Genomic DNA, 20397 nt, shown 5'->3' with positions numbered 1-20397 from the left:
CTTTAGACAATATTAGGAACATATATATGTATATACAGTAACAAAAAATTTTAAATTTCTATCAATTTTCTATATTCCCCTAAATGGTAACAAACATCCATAACCAAAAGCCACCCATACCCCCTAACTTTTGGTAATGTGGACATAGTTTTCTCCATACTGCTTCCTGCTGTTTGTGGATGAAGTATCTTTAGGGTTACAGAGATAAAATTTCAGATAATGGCCAAGTTCTAGGAAGACCAGCAGTAATCTTTGCTGATAGTTATCACCTGTCAAGATTCAGGTCTTGCCTATGCCTGATCAAACCTGATCCATATCAACACTGAAGGAATCCACAGCTTCTCATCCCCTGTGGAAACAAAATTCCAAAGCATTTTGATTCCATTTGACAAATATATTTTTGACTTCTTTTTTTAAAGTTAAGATAGCCCTAAAGTATCTAGGTAATTTCATTTTGCAGTCCTGTTCACAATTTCATGTGTCCTAACAGCTGTCTTTGCTGTTCAACATTCAAAATAGTCAAAATCAACACAATACTATACTGGATCTAGACTCCATGTGTATTTCCCATCTTATGTGGCTTTTTAATTTACTCTCTCTTTAAAGACTTTATTTTATAAACTATTCTTTTTTTCTATGACTATACCCTTTTTCTTTTCTTAAGCCTACCCACATTATTAAACACACTGTAACCTGTTGAGAGTTTTTTCTGTGTGTACCTCTTTTATTGGATACCTTCAGACTTTTTTGACTGTATGATTAAACCTTTAAACTGCTAACCTACACCTGGATCCTCTGCATGCAACTCTCAGCTGGTTCCACCCACTTCTAGAGTCATGAAAGCCAGGACTAAAGCTCACGGCCTGGTTGCAGGTTTGTGACTGAGAACTATGTTCAACCTTCCTAGAGCTCTAGAATGCCTATGCTTGCACTGTGGCAGGCATTTTAATTTGGTTTTTTTTTTTTTTTTTTTGGTTACTACTTAACGTACTGGCTGCTTAAGGACTCACCTGCAGGCAAAAACTCTTAAAGGAGCCATATCCTCTTTTTTTTTTTCTTTTCAAGCTTTCTTAGACCTAGGAAAATGTGAGCCCCACACTGGGTGCCAATTGTTGTCTTTTTTTTAAATTGCTGCTGCCTTTTAAACCATGGCTGTTCGAATCAGCAGCTGCAACTCCACCGCTACCAGCAGTGGTTAGGTCACGAGAGCCACAGCCTGAGGGAATTCTGTTCCCTCAGGCACCGACTCTTTCAACACTAAGAAGGGAACTTAACTAAATCTCTGTCCCTCTGAAGAACTCAAGATTCAAATGTCAAGGTGGAATTCTGCTCCTCAGAGAGGCTGAACAGCAAGTAGCTCGTCTCCTCTCCTTGCTCATGTCCTCCAAAAAGCCCTTGTGCTCCTCTTCATCCCTACTTAAAAACCCTTCTCCGCTTGGCTCCTCTTTACCACTTCCTGTCAGCTAGTTGCTATCTTGGCTTCCTGACTGCAGCTGAATTTCATTTAATCAAACACATCTTTGCATCATTAAACAAATGTTCCAGAGCATAAACAAAAGCAACACAACTTAAAATAACATTCTACAATAAACCTGTTAGCAAACTAGAACCCGCTACCTGCATGGAGTTCATACACATCCCTCTCTGAACAATAAATAAATGTTTCTTGGTAAATGACCATCAAACAGACTCTATTCAATTGTACTCCAGTTATGTATGGGTATGAGGATGCTCAAACTGGTTTTGAGTCAATATGCAACATGGCAAACTGTCCTCTAAATGAACTTTTAGGGAGAATCCCAATGGTAGTTTGAATGTAATTGGCCCTCAAAATCCCAAAAGGAGAGGCACTATTAGGAGGTGTGGCCTAGTTGGAGTAGGTGTGTCACTGTGGAGGCGGGCTTTGAGGTCTCATTTATGCTCAAGATACTGCCCAGTGTTTTAGTATACTTCCTGTTGCTCCTTCTCCAGTACCATGTCTGTCTGCACACTGCCTTGCTTTCTGCAATGATGATAATGGACTGAACCTCCAAAACTGTAAGCTGTCACCACAATTAAATGTTTTCCTTTATTTTTTTTAAAGATTTATTTATTTATTATGTATAAAGCATGTATGCTTGCAGGCCAGAAGAGGGCACCAGATCTCATTACAGATGGCAGTGAGCCACCATGTAGTTGCTGGGAACTGAACCCAGGACCTCTGGAAGAGCAGTCAGTGCTCTTAACCTCTGAGCCATCTCTCCAGCCCATGTTTTCCTTTATAAGAGTTGCCATGGTCACAGTGTCTCTTCACAGTGATAGAAACCCTAAGACACCATCTTATGCATATATATAATTGAGCAATATTTGATTAAACATGAGCAGTAAAAAAGAGGTTATACAGCTTATATCTGTCAATCAAAATAAAGAACCATCTTAATAACCATCCCTCCCTTTTAACACCATAAGAAGCCCCAGGCAATACTGTGGAGCCCAACTCATGTGGCCTCTTTGTGACCTATATTTATACCTTCATTTTGAATAAAATTACCTTGCTGTATTTACAAACTGTGAGCATTTATTTCATTCCTTAACAGCCACTAAGAACCTGGAAACACCTAACACATCCTGTCTATCAGTGACAATGTGAGTTTTCTCTCAGCTACCTAGTGACTAGGGCAGCAGTACCACCTGGGTCCAGGGACTGGAGACAGATCTGCAACACTGCAAGTCACTTTCTCAAGACAATAAGACCAAATCATATCATGGATGTAAGAAGTAAGACCTGTAAAATATTTTAAAACTTTTTCTATGCTCTGCTGTGGGATGTTCTATATGTCCTGTGGGAGCCCGTTCTTGGGTTCCTCGTGGCTTTACCCAGCAGGTCCGCATAGAGGATGATTAGGACCACGGGCCTGAGTGCAGGAGTTTGAGATGGTCTGTACTTGGCTGTGCTGGGGGATGGTCTGTATGTCAAATTGCTCTGATTGGTCAATAAATAAAACACTGACTGGCTAGTGGCTAGGCAGGAAGTATAGGCGGGACTAACAGAGAGGAGAAATAAAAGAACAGGAAGGCAGAAGGGGACACAGCCAGCCTCTGCCAGGACAAGCAGCATAAAAAGATGCTGGTAAGCCACGAGCAAGGTATAGATTTGTGGAAATAGGTTAATTTAAGCTACAAGAACAGTTAGCAAGCAGCCTGCCACGGCCATACAGTTTGTAAGCAATATAAGTCTGTGTTTACTTGGTTGGGTCTGAGCAGCTGTGGGACTGGGGGGTGACAAAGATTTGTCCTGAGTATGGGCAAGGCAGGAAAACTCTAGCTACAATGCTCAGTCTTCACTCATGACTAAATTAAATTTAATTGCATGCTTTGTCTTGCCACCCTTCTGATTCTAGAATCATCCTAAAATGGTCTGTTTTTACTAATAAATGTATATAATTTATTTCTTGTGATTTGACTAAATTTTTTTCTTTCATAACCTACTATTCTAAAACTCTAGTGTCTTAAGGAGTTTAAAATCCTCTTCCAGCCTCCTTGGACCCTGGGCAAATATGTGGCATACTTACATACTCACAAGCAAAACATCCATACATAAGCCAGGCAGTGGTACACGCCTTTAATCCTAGCAATAGAGAGGTGGATCTCTGTGAGTTTGAAACCAGCCTGATTTTCAGAGAGTTCCAGGACAGCTGTTACACAGAGAAACTCTGTTTCAAAAAACAAACAAAAAGCCATACACATAAAATTAAAACCCACTAACCAATCAACAAACAAACAAATGAAAACAAAAAGCTCTTGCACTGTTTTTCCCAGAAATTTCCCAGGATGCTCTGATGTTTTTGTTTGTTGTTTTTGTTTCTCCCCAGGTTTTGAGATATAATATTACACATTCTGCAATACCCTAAATTTGATTATAAGGTCTGAAGGATGGAGGAAGAGATAATGGAAGATTTCCATATTCCTGGATGTTTATTCAAACTGACTTAAAATCCAGGCAGTTGAATCAGGAGTCCCCCGATTCTAGAAGGGGTGCACTTTCACTATTGCCAGCCATACTAACATTGAAGACACTGATACCTCTAGATGGCCCTCTGAGCCCCACAGTGTACCTAGCAATGGACTGGATGGTTGCCAAAGGATTACAATTTTTTAGTTACATTACCAGGAGTTATTTCAGTTGGGTAAGTATAAAATCCCTGAGGTTTTTTTTTTTTTTTTTTTTAGACAGGTTTCACTATGTAGCCTTAGCTGACCCAGAACCCACTGTACCATAGTGAGTTCTGTAGCTAGAGTTTTCCTGCCTTGCCCACAGTCAGGACAAATCTGTCACCCACCAATCCCACAGCCACTCAGACCCAACCAAGTAAACACAGAGACTTATATTACTAACTGTTTTTATAGCTTAAATTAATCCATTCCATAAGTCTATATCTTGCCACGTAGCTCATGGCTTACCAGTGTCTTCACATGCTGCTTGTCATGGCGGAGGCTGGCAGTGTCTCCCTCTGCCTTCCTGTTCCAATTCTTCTCTCTCTTAGTCCCGCCTATACTTCCTGCCTGGCCACTGGCCAATCAGTGCTTTATTTATTGACCAATCAGAGCAATTTAACATACAGACCATTCCACAGCACTTCCCCTTTTCTTTTTCTTTTTTTTCTTTTAAAGAGGAAGGTTTTAACTTTTACACATCTCCAAAGCCAGCTTGGTATATTTGGGAATTATAATAGCTTCTCTTACTACTTCCTGCTGGAGTGGGGCGCTATATCTTACGGGGACACAAACAAAAATTTTAGGATTATGGAGTAGTCCATGAGGGTGTATCGTCTGAGCCAGTTGCCTTGAAATGGTTCTGGATGTTGGATCATCTGAGCCTTGGTGTCATTGGAGACCTTTCAGGAGGTCTTGGCTGGTCAAACCTGATGTATCTTAATCTGGAACAAATCCATAGCCTCTGGCTTTCTGTGGAAACAAAAGCAGAGCCTCCTTTCCAAAGCAACATATCCTTACATCCAAATTTTGAAGTCAAGGTACCTTTAAAATATACATTTTGGCATAACTCAACAGCTTTTGCAATCAAATGTTTTTCTTCAGTTATGAATATCAAAGAGAACATAATCCAGATTCTCTGTGTGGTAGCCATCTTTACGTGGCTTATTTTTTATATTACCTTGAGCCTATTGCTTTAAACTGCAGCGTTCTAAGACTGAAACAGCACTGGCACTGTGGCTGCTGGCTCCGCCCACTTCAGCTTCCCAACATGGCAGTGGTACGTTTTCCACAAGCTCTGGGAGCCATCAACTCTCAGAAATAGTGGGTCTATGCTTCTATCAAAGCAGCGTGTAGCCCAGAAACCTCTTTTTTTGTTTTGTACTAGCAAAGGCTAAATCCACAACACAGCTCAATGTGCCACTTGCAGAGGCCTCATTCCTGCCATACTGCAGGTCCAGGACACAATCCAGGAACCCGCCATAGTAGCTCAAACATGCAGGCTGCTGCTAACTTGAGAGAAACAACTAGGAACTGCTTTTAACTCCGTTTTAGAATCTTTTTTCTCAGGTTTTAGGTGGAAACTCTTGCCAATATGTTGGGCGCTATTTGTAGCTAGAGTTTTCCTGCCTTGCCCACAGAGTTCTTAACCTTCGTAATGCTGTGACCCTTTAATACAGTTCTTCATTTTTGTGGTGACCCCCAACCATAAAATTATTTTCATTGCTACTTCATAATTGTAATTTTGCTACTGTTATGAATTGTAATGTAATATTTTTGGAGATAGAGGTTTGCCAAAGCAGTTGAGACCCACAGGTTGAGAACTACTGGTCTCCGTAAGATATGGGAGACCAGGCTGGTCTCAAAACACAGAGGCCCACCTGCCTCTGCCTCCTGAGTGCTAGTACTAAACTGGCTGCCGAGTAGATTTTAAGTTCTCAAAGGAAACCTTTGTGGAGTAACACAAGTCCATTACTAAATGGCTGCTGTGCTGCCTAGTTTTCTGTGCAATGAACATGCAGAGCTTGACATAGAGGAAACCGAACCAAGAAACCAGGGTGTGGTGGAGGATGTATGTAATCCCAGTACTCAAGAGGCTCAGGTAATAGCATCATACATTTGAGGCCAGCCTGGGTGACAGCAGAATAGATCGGTCTTTAACAAAAAGGGGTACAAACTGAGAAGATGGAAGGCAAGCCTCAAATCCAACTCTTCCCAGCAGCTATGATTATATGTTATAGAAGGGAAGCACACACATAAGATAGGAGACAGTCCAGGGGAGAAACTGATTTCACAAAATCAAGATTTTCATACTTTAATGACAGAGAACATCTGGTAACAAACCATTGAGCAATTTATGCTTCTGTAAAACAAGCTTGCAAATCATTTGGTGACACTCTTCTGTAACAGACAACAAGGTCTCCTATCCATAATTCAAGGAATGTGAATGGGGAGAATGTACTTAAGGTGAGGTTAGTTTGGCCATAGGAAGAATGTTTTGTTTGGTATGTTAACCGTAGGTAGCTCAGTAGTAGAATGCTTACCTAAAACACTAGCATTAGCAAGATCAAGTTCCAGTCCCAGAACTGAACAGATAAACAGAAAAGCAGCCAGCTGGTGGTAGTGTACATCTTTAATCCTAGCACTCTGGAGGCAGAGGAAAGTAGATCTTTGTGAATTCAGGTCAACCTGGTCTACAGAATGAGTTGCAGGACAGCCAAGGATACAGAGAAACCTTATCTCCAAAAAAATCAAAAAATAAACAAATAAACGGAAGAGAATCAACTTTAGAAAGGAAAAATGGTTGGAAACTCTTAGTAGTGAGAACTGCTTTATTAATATGCATACATAATTTAACATATAGCATTTTTATATATAATAGTTTTCTTGAGATAGTGTTTCACGGAAGCCCGGGCTGCCCTTGAACTGGTTATTTAGCTGAAGATGACCTCTTTTTTTTTTTTTCTTTTTTTTTTTTCTTTTATGTACATTGGTGTTTTGCCATGGATATTGGGTCCTCTGGAACTGGAATTACAGACAGTTGTGAGCTGCCATGTGGGTACTAGGAATTGAACTCGGGTCCTCTGAAAGAGCAGTCAGTGCTCTTAACCACTGAGCCATCTCTTCAGCCCCCTCTTTGACTTCTTGATCCTCCTGCCTATACCTCTAAAGTGCTGGGATTTCAGGCATCGGCCACCATACCAGTCTTTGTGTTTTGTTAAGTTTATGGAGCCCAGTTACAAATCCTAATTCTATTTACCATTCCTCAATGTAGTAGGACGAGAGACGATGACTGATGGGCTATTTTCTTCTGCGATGGTGCAGTGGTTTGACTGAGAATATTCCTTAAAGGCTCAGATGTTTACATAATCAGTCCCCAGTTGGTGGTGCTGTTAGGATAGCTTTAGGAGATATGACCTTGCTGGAAGAAACATGTCACTGGGGATAACCTTTGAGGTTTAAAAGCCACACACCATTGCCAGTTCACGCTCTGCTTCCTGTTTTTGGTTTAAAATGTGAGCTCTAAGCTTGCTACTTCAGCCATGATGCCTGCCACTTCCCCACCATGATGGATTCTTATCCCTCTGGAACTGTGAGCCTGAAAACCTCTCTTCCTTGCCTTGGTCATGGGATTTTATCACAGCAATAGAAGGGTAACTAATAAAGATGAGGTGATATGTTGTTCGAATCTTAGATGGTCTTATAATTAAAAACCCAGAGCCAGATATCATGGTGGAAGCTGAAAGGTCAGAGAAGCAGAACAGCCTGCCACTAGTTCTTACCTCTATGAAATCCTCAGCTTAAAGGATTCTTTATGTTTTATATACCTTTCTCCGCTCTGCCATATTACTTCCTGGGATTAAAGGCATGTGTGCTTCCCAAGCACAGGCATGAGATCTCAAGTGCTGGGATTAAACGTGTGTGCCACCACTGCCTGGCTCTGTGTCTAATCTAGTGGCTGACTCTGTCCTCTGATCCTCAGGTAAGTTTATTAGGGCGCACAATATATCACCACAGTGGTGTATATGAGTTGGAGGAATAAAACTCTTTCACATGAATTTGATATACTCAATAGTTCCTGCAGAAAATTCAAGGTTCTGTGAAATCATTGCTTGAGTTTCTTTAGCCATTTTTCACTGAACATATTAAAGCACATTTGATTATAACAAAAGCCACAAATAAAGTCAGTAAAATTCATGTCTCAATCTAAAAGTCAAGAACAGTTAGACTCAATGCCCTGGGCATTCTAGAAAAAACAACCAGTCATTGGCTCCTAGTACTTAGAAGGAATTTTAGTTTTTTGAAACAGTTTCATATAGCTCAGGCTAGCCTTAAACTTTATTTGTAGGTGGGGATGTCCTTGAACTCCTGCTCTTCATTTCTCTATCTTCCAAGTTCTTGAGTTACTGGTGTGTGTCATCCAGTCCCTTTGGGGATGTTTGGTAAAGTCAGGAAACATGTTTTCAAATCTTCCCCAGGATAGTTTGAACTTTAGCACAAGATTAATGTAAATACAACAGGAAATAACTGCGATAGCACAACCCTATATTTTTTAAAAAAAGGTTTTGTGTGTGTGTGTGTGTGTGTGTGTGTGTGTGGATTTGTATACACTAGTAACGTGCTGTGGAGGTCAGAAAAAGGTGCTGGATCCTCTAGAGCTGGAATTACAGGTTGTAAGCCACCTGATATGGACTCAAGGTCCTCTGGAAAAGCAGAAAGTGCTCTTAACCACTGAGCCATTTCTCCAATCCACAAACCCTCTCCTGCTTGGCCAAGAGATGACGTAGACCTCAGGGATCTGGTCACTGAGCATTACTTTAGCTAAACCTGCGGAAGAATTCCTAGCCACTCTCCCATGACCGTGCATTTGCTGGTAAGATGCTTAGTCATCCCAGGGCCCTATGTCCTACGCAATCCATGCACTGCTTGATCATGTTATTTGCGTGCAGCATGATCACATAATCTATGAGCATGTGTGGCAGAGCTACGTAAGCCTGTATGTGCATGTGCAGGGGGATCTATAAAAGCAGGTCTCACTCATCCCTCTGCCCCTTTTCTTCCTGCACAGTCATTTCCATAGGCCTAAGCACCTCCTTCTGTTCCCTTCCCTTAAGAAACTTTTCTGGCACAGTAAACAGCACCACTTAATGAATAACATTGTGCCGCTTAATAAATAACACCTGCCATTTGTGTGTGTGTGGGGTGCAGAGTTTACCTAGACAGTTTTCATTAACTGTAATTTGAAAGATGACAGATTTGAAATACTTTGTGTTTTTACTTCTCCTCAAGTTGAGGTTCTACTGAAGAGTATACAAAAATCTACCTTCCTGGTATATAAATTCTTAGGTTTTGGTTTTGTTTTTTGGTTGCTAGGGGGTTCAAATACAGAGCATTATACTTGTTAGATAAGCCCTCTACCACTGTATTACATCCTCAGCCTTAGTTCTTGAGAACTTAGTGTTGGTCTAGTGCTTAGAGTCTTGGGGCTGATAGCTTCACAGAAGCTGGTTGGAGAGCCTAACATGCGAGTTCTCCATCTTCTGCAGCTTTTCAGTAACACAGACCCTCATGGGGGGTTCTTCAAAGCTTCTTCAGTTTATCAGATATCCTGCCAGAACACAGAGGTAAGCCAAGAGGTCAGTGTGGTCATGAATCGACAGGTTTTGGAAGATACCATCAGTTAGATGTCTGCTTTAGGCAAGGTATGAGATCACCCTTAGAGTTATCTATGTATACACAGGTTCAAGCAACAATGTAAATGTACACAGAAACCATTAAGGCTAGTTTTCAAGAAAATGACAAACGTAGCTAAATACAATTATGTTAACACCCCACCCCACCCCTGGTCAAGGGGGCAAGTCAGTTGTCTTTTGCCTTTTTAATTTTTTTCATTTATTTTTATTTACATGTATATAAGTACATGCCTTGTGTTGGTGTCCTTGAAGGCCAACTGGCAGTGGTGGCTGAGGAAGCTGCCTGACTTCTATTTTGAAAGCAGGAGCCATTATGCTGTATTGTTAAAAAAATAACTTTCTATTTACTGTTAAGAGCTGAGTTGGGGGCGGGGGGCTAAAGAAATGGCTCAGCGGTTAAGAGCACTGGCTGCTCTTCCAGAGGTCCTGAGTTCAATTCCCAGCAACCACATGGTGGCTCACAACCATCTGTAATGAGATCTGATGTCCTCTTCTGGCATTCAGGCAAACATGCAGGCAGAACACTGTATACATAATAAATAAGTCTTTTTAAAAAATTGTATGGAATAGGGGTTTCTTATGAAATGATACAAGGATAATGAGGGCAAAAACAGAACATGCCCCCACTATTGTTTTAAAAGCTGTGGCTGATGTTCCTGTTGATGTCTTTTTTCTCTGCTGTCCATGTTTGGATTGTGCTGATGTCCCTTCTTATTATAATTCCACTTCTTATCACATGTTCCCCTTTGGTAAACAACTGCCCTTAGGATGGACTTTTTCTGTGGAATTAATACTTACTCTACACTCCCAGAAGGATATAAGGGTTTATGTGAGATAGGATGTGTTACACTCATTTTACTCAGTATATCTTTACAATCTGTTAGTGGAATGGCAGGGACTCCTCCTGAAAATGGCCAGGATCCCTTACGTCTGTAAGATTCCACTACAGTTGCTGCTAACACAGCCCTTTTGTTATTGTCCAGGACTTGTTGTTGGTCACAGAGAGGTTTCTAAAATAGCCTGTCTAATTTCAAAAACTACTGATATTACAGCAAAAATATTAGCAGAAATTAATCAAGAAATGGGAGAACTGAGAACAACTGTTTTACAAAACAGAGCTACTACAGATAGATTACCTGTTACTTACAATCCTGGTTGTCAGCAATTTACTGGAATGTGTTGTTTCAAAATCTCTGATTTTCTCATACTATTGACAACCAAATTGATGATCTACATAAAGAAATAAACAAAAATTCTCAGATAAATTTTGACTGGCCAATATGGCTAAGATGATTCTTTTCCTTCATTGGTCTTCTATTATTATTTCTATTAGTTATCATAATTGGACCCTGTGCCCTTCAATGTATCACTAACTTGATCACCTGTCAGATAAACAATTTTAGAATCACTGCTGCTTGACAATATTATTAAGACATCCTCTATCAAAGACTTGACAGGGAAACATAAGTCAAGGGGGGAAGAGGAACCTGCCTGACACCATTTTGAAAGCAGGAGCCATTATGTTGTATTATTAAAAATAAGTTTCTATTTATTGTGAGATCCGTGTTGTAGTTTGTCTTTCTTTGGGACACCAGCCCCCAATAATGACATGGAGACTTATTATTAATTATGACAGCTTGGCCTTTAGCTTAGGCTTGTTCCAAACTAGCTCTTACAACTTAAATTAACCTGTTTCCATTAATCAATGTTCTGCTACATGGATCTTTACCTCTCCTCCAGTCTGCATGTCTGACTCGCTCCATGTCTTGCTGGCTTCTCTATGGCTAAGTCCAGTCAGCTAGTAGATGGCTCTGTCCTGATTCAAGGTTAACTTTATTAACAGTCTTGAAGTGTCACAGTGCGATCAAATATTCCACAACACTGAGTTGCTGTTTTTAAGTCTGTTTCCTGGAAACTGACCTCCCTTAACTGTGGTAGTTTGAATGTAACTGGCCCCCATCAGCTCATAGGGAGTGGCACTATTAGGAGGTGTGGCTTTGTGGAGGAAGTGTGTCACTGTGGGGGCGGGCTTTGAGGTTTCCTGTGCTCAGGATACCACCCATTGTGTCAGTTGACTTCCTGTTGCCTTCAAGATGTAGCACTCTCAGCTCTAGTCCCACCTCTGCCTGCATGCTGCCATGCTCCCCATCATGATGATAACAGACTGAACCTCTGAAACTGTAAGTAAGCCACCCCAACTAAATGTTTTCTTTATCAGAGTTGCCGTGGTCATGGTGTCTCTTCACAGCAATAGAAAACCCTAAGACACCAAACCATGACCTTGATTTTTTTAAAGAATACCCTTACCCTCCCTGAACCTCCCTAATCACTCTCCCAAATCACATGGTGACCACATGATGTTTTTTGAGATTTTTCCTGCATATTCTTATTACCTCATTGTCTCTCTCCTGTAAATCTGCTTTGCAACTACTTGTGATTTTACTCCTTAAAGGAGCCCAAGAAATGGATTTGCTGCTGCTCTCTTGAAGCTGACTTAGGAGGCAGTCGCTGGCCAAGTAAAACTCATGCCTGCTTCAAATCTTGCGTAAACTGTGGCAGTGGACTTATTCTCCATGAGTGGGATTAACAGGCCTGCCTGACGGGTGCTAGTAACCTAACTCCAGTCTTCTGTAAGAGCAGCAAGCTCTCCTTACCTCTGAACTGTCTCACTAGCTCCATATGTTAACTTTTCTTTTTTTTGAGACACAAGTATCTTTATGTTGTTCTAGCCATGTTAGAGCTCAATATGTAGATAAGGCTGGCTTCAAACTGACAGAGATCCTCCTGCCTCTGCCTGAGTGCTGGGATTAAAGATATTCACCACCATGCCTGCTTGGCTGTTAACATTTTTTTTTTTTGAGACAGGTTCTCATATGAAATACAGGACAGCACTGAATTCAAGATTGTCCTGTTTCAGTCTTCTTCTTCTTCTTTTTAAAGATTTATTTATTTATTTATTATGCATACAATATTCCTCCTGTATGTTGCCTGCAGGCCAGAAGAGGGCACCAGGTCTCATTATCGATGGTTGTGAGCCACCATGTGGTTGCTGGAAATTGAACTCAGGACCTCTGGAAGATCAGTCACTGCTCTTAACCACTGAGCCACCTCACCAGCCCCCTGTTTCAGTCTTCTGAGTAGTAGATTACCTTTTTCTTTTCTTCTTTAGGGGGTTGGGGATTAGGGTATCATGTAGCCTAGGCTAGTCCTGACCTGGCTATGTTACTGAGGATGACTCTGAATTTTTGATCCTCCTGCCTCCACCTTTCCAGTAATAGAATTGCAAGTATGTACTACCATGCCTAGTTCCCCCTCCCTCCCTTCTTTTTTTCAAGACAGGGTTTTTCTGTTTAGCTTTGGAGCCTGTGCTAGAACTTGCTTTGTAGACCAGGCTGGCCTCAAACTCACAGAGATCCTCCTGCCTCTGCCTCCCAAGTGCTGGGATTAAAACATGCGGCATGTGCCACCACCACCTGGCTCATGCCTAGTTTTAAGTGGTATTAAGATTTCAAACTCAGGGACTTGTGCATGCTGGGAAGGTACCATACCAACTGAGCTATATCCTCAGCTATATTGCCTTTTTTAAGAGAAATTTTAAATCTGTATTTGGATCATGCATCTTTTAGTCTTTGGTTACTTTAGAGACTAGCAGGGTGTATTTGTTCTAGAAGTAATATTAATATGCCTTCCCAGTCATAAATCACCCTGAACACTTAGAGGTTAATAAGGGTGGGGGGAAACACTCTTTAGAGTGTGCCTTCAAGATTTTACTAACTTTATACACCTTAGGCTTATATACTCCATAAATACTCTCATCCTTAAATCTCTTTCATGTCTCAAACCCAGGTTACACTTTGAACAATTTTTTGTTTGTTTTTTTGAGACTGGGTTTCTCTGTGTAACAGCCCTAGTTGTCCTGGAACTCTTCGGAGATCAGGCTGGTGTTGAATTCACAGAGATCTGCCTACCTCTGCCTCATGAGTGCTAGGATTAAAGGTGTGCACCACCATGCCCGACTTCACTTTGAACAATTTAAATGAGACAGGAAACTGCAAGTCTGGCCACATGGAGAGATGAGAGATTTACATAGCAAAAATACTGGAGATTATCTCTCTCTCTCTTGGTTTTTCTGCTACACCTGATAAACTTATTTCTTAAATACACCAAAATTGTCATTTTTTTAATAGTTGTTACTCAGGTTCATTTTTCCCATGTGGCAGAATTATGCCGTTCCTGATAAGGGCACAGGGGACGTAATGACAGATCAGGACTTAACATGGCTGTGAATCTGTGCTGCCTCCTTGGAGTGTCCTGTAGAAGTTCTGTTCTTTGCTATGGCTATGAGCCTAATGGCCAATTATAAGTAAGGGCAGACTCTTTCTGTTATGGGAATGGAGCCCAATTGGATGTCAGTCTTGCTGAACAGACATTAGCATCTATTAGCACCCTAAATTTCACCAATCTCTAAAAGGCCTGGTTAGTGTACTACTTATCTATGGGGTATTTTGGACACAGCTCCCTTAATTAAATTTTACTTTGTGTGACTTAATATCCCCTAAGCAAATAGAAATAATTTATAGCATCAATTCTGTCACTTGGATGGTGGCAAGGCACATGTTACTTATATCCCAAAATGGAATCATGCCACAGGGGTCCTTTAAGATTACCTATGCATAGATTTTTACTATCAACTCTTAGTGCTACTGGTTTTAAGTTAACCTTTTTCACAGATTTTTACAAATTTTAACCATATCCAACAAAATAAACTTATAATTTTTCAGGTAGAGAATGTTCACATAAGCCACGTCTAATTTTTTGGCTCTTCTGCTTCACTTTCTTCTCCCTGTCACACTGTCAGGTGGCTCAGACTGACAAAGGACATAAAGGAAACTTTTACATAAGCATGCCTGGTTCTAGAGAAGGGAGAGCCATAACCCAGCTCTAGAGCTTTCCAATAAAATAGAACAGCAGAAAACAATTTTAATGTTATTCACACCAAAAAGCTATCTTAACTCTTGCTAACCCAAATCCAGTGACCAGAGAGCTCAGAGATAACTTCTGAGGCCTGGCCATAAAAGCAGCCATGGTAGTGGTGTTGACTAGTGGCTGGCAAACAGAGGCAGCAAAAATATTGCAACCAAACTTACAGACACACTAGAAAACACAGACAAAACTTTCCAACAGAACAGACAGACACAACTTTCATGAGTAAGACAGACAAAACTTTCCAACCAGAACAAGGTGGGTGGTGATGTCTCCCTATACACCTTAGACAGGAGAATATTGGGGTCCCATGGAACTCCTCCACACTCCAGATAGGGATCCCACAAAACAGAACCAGACTATGACTATGACTCACCAGGAGGCCTCTGTAGATGCTTGCTGCATTTCTCAGCATAGGAGCTCACTCCGACAGTCTGCAAACTAAAGGCAGCCTGAAAGCCTTGAAATGTCTCAAGGCACATTCCTCTTGATGTGGCCTTAGCCTTGGGGTTCTGGAGTAAAGGTTCAGCTTTAGAATTTGGGTTGGGGGTCTGAATCTCATCTGGCCTCCAGAAAATGTTAATCCCACCGATCGAGAATTAAGACTATTACCACAATTTAAAGCCAAATTTGAAGCAAGCTTTAATTAAATACTGGTTAAGTTGATGGATTCTGGACAGGTCCACCTCTGGTTTCCCAGAAAAAAAATGGCTCCAAGAGTCATGGTTTGCAGTAGCTTAAGTATTTCTCATCAGGTCCAATTAGGGGCAAGTGTACATCCTGATGTATTTCCTGCCTGTGAACCTCCCTCCCACATGTGATCAAGTATATCTGTAACAGTATATCAAACACACTTGTTTAGGGGAGTGAAAATATGTGGCTTGTTATCTCCCATAAACAGTAACCTCCACCATTTCAGGAACTGTCTGTTCTTGGGCAAGGGGCTTACAGATCAGAGGCATTTTTGTTTCATGGATCTTTTAGGCACAGTAATTAAAACTTAAAATTTGCCTCAGCCGGGCGTGGTGGCGCACGCCTTTAATCCCAGCACTCGGGAGGCAGAGCCAGGCGGATCTCTGAGTTCGAGGCCAGCCTGGGCTACCAAGTGAGCTCCAGGAAAGGCGCAAAGCTACACAGAGAAACCCTGTCTCAAAAAAAAAAAAAAAAAATTTGCCTCTCACACCAGGAGTATCTATACACAGAGAAATCTTGTCCTGAAAAAAACAAGAAAAAAAAACATTCTTTAAGTCTAACATAATATGCCAACATAAGTCTTCCAAAATGGTGTTTAAAAGAATGTAAGGTCTAGTGGGGAAAATGGACAAGAACCTTTCACTATTTGACCTATGGTCCTGACACAACCATTCTTCATAATTTAGTGTTTGCACTAGAAAGATGGGGATGTTATATGAAGAAGGCTTGGTCTTATGATGACTTCTTTTAAACTTAAAAGACCACCAGGAGTGATTACATCCCTCTTACGGGTATTTTGAGGTTACATACTTCCTTTAGGATTGATTACCCAGTCACGGCACTTTGGTTATGTCCTGGCTTCCATCTGCTTTATGACCTCTCTTACCTGGTCCAAGTTGTCTCCTAGTTCCCGTAAAGACTCTTTTCTGTAGCAATAGCATCTGCAGGGTACAGGCACGTTCAGTTCACACTCCTACCATGACTCAGCCTGGTGAAAGTTACCTAAATTACTTTGTGAGCAAGTCAAGTAGAGGAATTGGGCATTCAGGTATATATAGAAAGTTATGCTTGAAGCTTCTGTCACTACAGGAAGGCAAGGCTAAGGCCTCACGACTCCCTCATAGTCATACAGTTTATTACTACTAATGTGTATGAGTGCATACGTATGCATGTCACAGCACATGTGGAAGTCAGAAGACACCTTTCAGAAGTCTGTTCTCTTCTTCCATCACACATCCTGAGGATTGACCTTAGGTTGTCAGGCTTGCATGCAAGTGTTTTTCCCACTGAAACATCTCACTTTATTTTAAATTAGGAGATGGGTATTCATGACAGAATTAGTGGTTCCCATATTAACTTGTTCCTCACTGTCATTTGTACCACAAGTTCCTGTGGGGGATATGGGAGGCCATTTAAAATATCTAAACTTTTTTTTTCCTTTCAAGACAGGGTTTCTCTGTTGTAGCCCTGGCTATCCTGGAACTCACTTTGTAGACTGGCACTGAACTCAGAGATCAGCTGCCTCTGCCTTCCTGAGTGCTGGGGTTAAAGGTGTGTGCTACCATGCCTAGGAAAAAAAAATTTTTTCTAAAACTCAGGATCTCATTATATAGCCCTAACTGATCTTGAACTCAGAGAGCCTTCTGTCTTCTGAGTGCTAGAATTAAATGTATGCACAGCCACACCTAATTATGTTACTTTCATGTCTATGTATGCACGTGTAAGAGGGCATTAAATACCCTGGAGTAATGGGTAGTTTCAAAAAGTTGTCTGATACTGATGCTAGGAGCTCAATTCCAGTCCTCTTACAAAAGCAACAAGTACTCTTTTGTTTTTTTCCAGACAGGGCTTCTCTGTGTAGCTTTGCATCCTGTCCTGGAACTCACTCTGTAGACCAGGCTGGCCTCGAACTCACAGAGATTCGCCTGCCTCAGCCTCCCGAGGGCTGGGATTAAAGGCATGCGCCACCACCTGGCTGCAACAAGTACTCTTGACCACTGAGTCATCTTTGCAGCCCAAGGGAGGGCCTATGAGGTCTAAGAGAACTGTGGAGTTTCTTCATTTTTACCAGAAATTCCTCATTTTAATTGGGTGGTGGGAATAGCAGAGTTTTAACCTTGTTCTTCCAATTCTTTTAGATTCTTCAGCTTGATTTTGTTTTTGTGTTTATATAGCAAGAGTTGTATGCACATGGATGTGCTGGCCTGTTTGAATTACATGGAGTGCAGAACAGGCAACAGATATCTTTCTCTATTACCTTCCATGTTATCAGTTTGACCCAGGGCCTCTTATTGAACGAATGGGAAGCTTTTGGTTAGACTGGTTGACCAGTGAGCTCCTGGGATGTGCTTGTCTGTCCCTTAGCACTAGGATCACAAACATGTATAGCCATATAGGGCTTTACTTTTCCATGTGGGTGCTGGGGATCTGAACTTATGGCCTCATGTTTGTAGAGCAATTGCTCTTATCCACTGAGCATCTCTTTCACCTTTGGCAATCTTTAACTCAGCATCCTTCTCCCTTCAGTATTGTACTTTTTTCTTCTTAGAGGGGGCTGATCACTGCTTCCATCCTCTAGGTTCTAATAATCCTGTTTCCACCCTAAAATAGGAATGCTCCTGCAAATCAGGCCTTTCACTTCATTTTCCATTGCTCTTTCAAATGCTGTGCTTGATCTCTGTCGTAGTAAACGTTGAAAGCCATCTCTACCAGGCATTACAAAAACATTTAAAAAAAACCCAAAAATTTTGTGTGTATGACTTTTTTGTGTGTATGTATGTGTATTATACACGTCTAGTCCCCTGGAGGCCAGAAAATCCTCTGGCACTGGAGTTACAGATGATTGTGAGCCGCCCTGTGGGTTTTGTGAACCAAACCCATGTCCTCTTCAAGAGCAGCAAGCACTTTTACTGATGAGCCATCTCTCTAGCCCAAAATACATCCTTAAAATACCATCCACCTTTTGTAGTTTTCAGTTTACCACCAGGAATGCTTTGGCTGATAAAACTGATGTTTATCTTTTTTGGGTGGGGAGAGAGTCTCAGGTTTGGCATTTAGACAGCACCAGTGGGTCTGAAAGATAATACTGTTTTTTTTTTGTTGTTTTTTGTTTTTGTTTGAAGGGTCTTCCAGAGGTCTTTGATTAACCTCCAATGCTTTGTCAAGACTCTGTAACTTAGCAACTCCTCACCCCTTCTTTAAGTCTTGTGAATAGGTATCTTCTGTACTTTTCAAGGACAGTCCACAGTCAGTTATGTCTCATATAGTATGTACTGTAGGGACAGATTCATCTGTCCAGCAGGATTCAGTGGACACACTAGATGGAGCCCTCGGGCTTCACGGTTAGCATAGCGTTCAGGAGTGCCTGAGTGTCAGCCCAAATGAGGTGAAATGTGGGATGGATTATCTTGACATGGATATTACTGTTACAATTAAATTGGTCAGAAGTAGAAGGTAATAATAGTAAAGAGAGAGAGAGAGAACACACACCAAATTAAATCTTGGCTTTTCCCTGCCTGGGCATCGGTGGCACCTTGACCAACTACTCCATGACAGGTGGGGGAGACCATTCCTTCCAAATAGTTTTTCCTGACCTGGTCTCCCCGAAGTTGAGTTCGGGGGTGGGGGTGGGGGTGGGAGGCAGCCACTAGTGGACTTTGAACATTTGCGGTTATTTCCCATTTGGTACCAAGCATGGCAAAGTTAGGGTTTTTTTTTTTTTTTTCCTCTAGAAACATGACTTTTGCATCTGTACTGAACAGGCTATTTCTTGCAGAAGAAAGCTTCTTGGAGGTCTTCTTTCCACCTGTCTTCTCTCTTTCAAAGATGATATATGGGCTTCTCATTGTCCTCGCTTTGATTTTTGCAGAATCATTCTTGTAATTTTTTAAAGTTACATTCCTCTGTGTGTATGTATATCACAAATACATACTACAGCATGTATGTGAAGGTCAGAGGACAATAAGGAGTCAACTCTCTCCTGGTATCATGTGGATCCAGGAGTTGAATTCAGGTCATCAAAATTCGTGGTAAGTGCCTTTATCCACTGAACTGTCTTGCTGGACCCTCTTACAAAATAATTGTTACTGTTAAACTGTATTTAATTTAAAGTCTCGTTTCCACATTTTTCTCCTGAACTTAAGACAAACCGAGGCCAAGAAACACCCCAGCAGTTGGGAGGCAGAGGCCAGCCTGGTCTGCAGAGGGCGTTCCAGGACAGCCAGGGCTACACAGAGAAACCCTGTCTCAGAAGGAAAAAAAAAAAAGTATCAACAGTTCAGGTCCAAAGGATGCGACCTGAATCAAATCGGAGTCGCTCAATGCGCAGTACAGACAATATTAATCCAACGACTGATTCTTGCAGAAAACGAAAGGGTAGAGTTCAACAATTCTTTATAGGTCTCCAAACTGCGTGTCCATCAAATAGAGTTGGGAAAAGAACTAGGCATGGTGGCGCACACTGTAATAACCTCAGGACTCAGGAGGCCGAGGCAGGAGACTCTCTCTCCGAGCTCGACACTAGCCTGGGCTACAGAGCCAGACTCTGTCTCAAAAACAAACCCGGAAAAATAACGGAACAAAAACATTACCCCCACCGCTGCCCCCTGGAAAAAGATGCTGCGGCCGCACGCGTGGTGGCGACTCACCCCGCAGGGGAAATGGAGAGTGCAGGGAAGGTTCAAGCGCCTCCGCGCCAACAGCCTGGAGCCGCGGGTGGGAGACGCCGCCAGGTGGACGCCCCGGGGCCGTCCTCGAGGCGAACATGGTCTGGGCGTCTACAAGACACGCCCAAGCCGGTCTCAAGGCCCGCCCACTACCTGGCGAAAACTTCCCGAGGGGACGTCGGGGCGCCCCTCCCGGCGGCCGCCCGCAAGTGCAAAACTGTCCCTCGCCTCTCGGGCGGGTTCCATTGACGTTACTTCCGGGAAGAGTAACCTTTCTTCGGCGGTTGCTGGGCCGCTGAGCTCTCGCGACATTTGCTCCCGCGAGATGTGCTTGCTCACTCCAGCGATGACATCCTCCTCCTCCCCGTCGCCTTTCGGCAATCTTCGCCAGT

The 20397-nt window shown here is 42.0% G+C and overlaps 1 long non-coding RNA gene across 3 annotated transcripts; it reads right to left on the bottom strand.

Annotated features, from left to right (window-relative positions):
* Positions 1–6785: 6785 nt before the first annotated feature.
* LOC143272970 (uncharacterized) lies at positions 6786–20276 on the bottom strand. Of its 3 annotated transcripts, none has more exons than XR_013050674.1 (6): positions 20159–20276; positions 16228–16329; positions 15823–15862; positions 15025–15659; positions 10802–10895; positions 6786–9580 (listed from the first exon to the last, which is right to left on the bottom strand). It is a non-coding gene; the product is annotated as an uncharacterized LOC143272970 (long non-coding RNA). The 3 variants fall into 3 exon arrangements; XR_013050672.1 differs by having other exon boundaries at positions 19988–20251; XR_013050673.1 differs by having other exon boundaries at positions 10813–10895; positions 19988–20251.
* Between the last annotated feature and the right edge of the window lie 121 nt (positions 20277–20397).

This window comes from Peromyscus maniculatus, chromosome 4, assembly GCF_049852395.1.
Source record: "Peromyscus maniculatus bairdii isolate BWxNUB_F1_BW_parent chromosome 4, HU_Pman_BW_mat_3.1, whole genome shotgun sequence".
Classification (NCBI taxonomy): Eukaryota; Metazoa; Chordata; class Mammalia; order Rodentia; family Cricetidae; genus Peromyscus; species Peromyscus maniculatus.
Note: the sequence above shows the minus strand (reverse complement) of the source record. Positions and strands in the feature narration are given on the sequence as shown.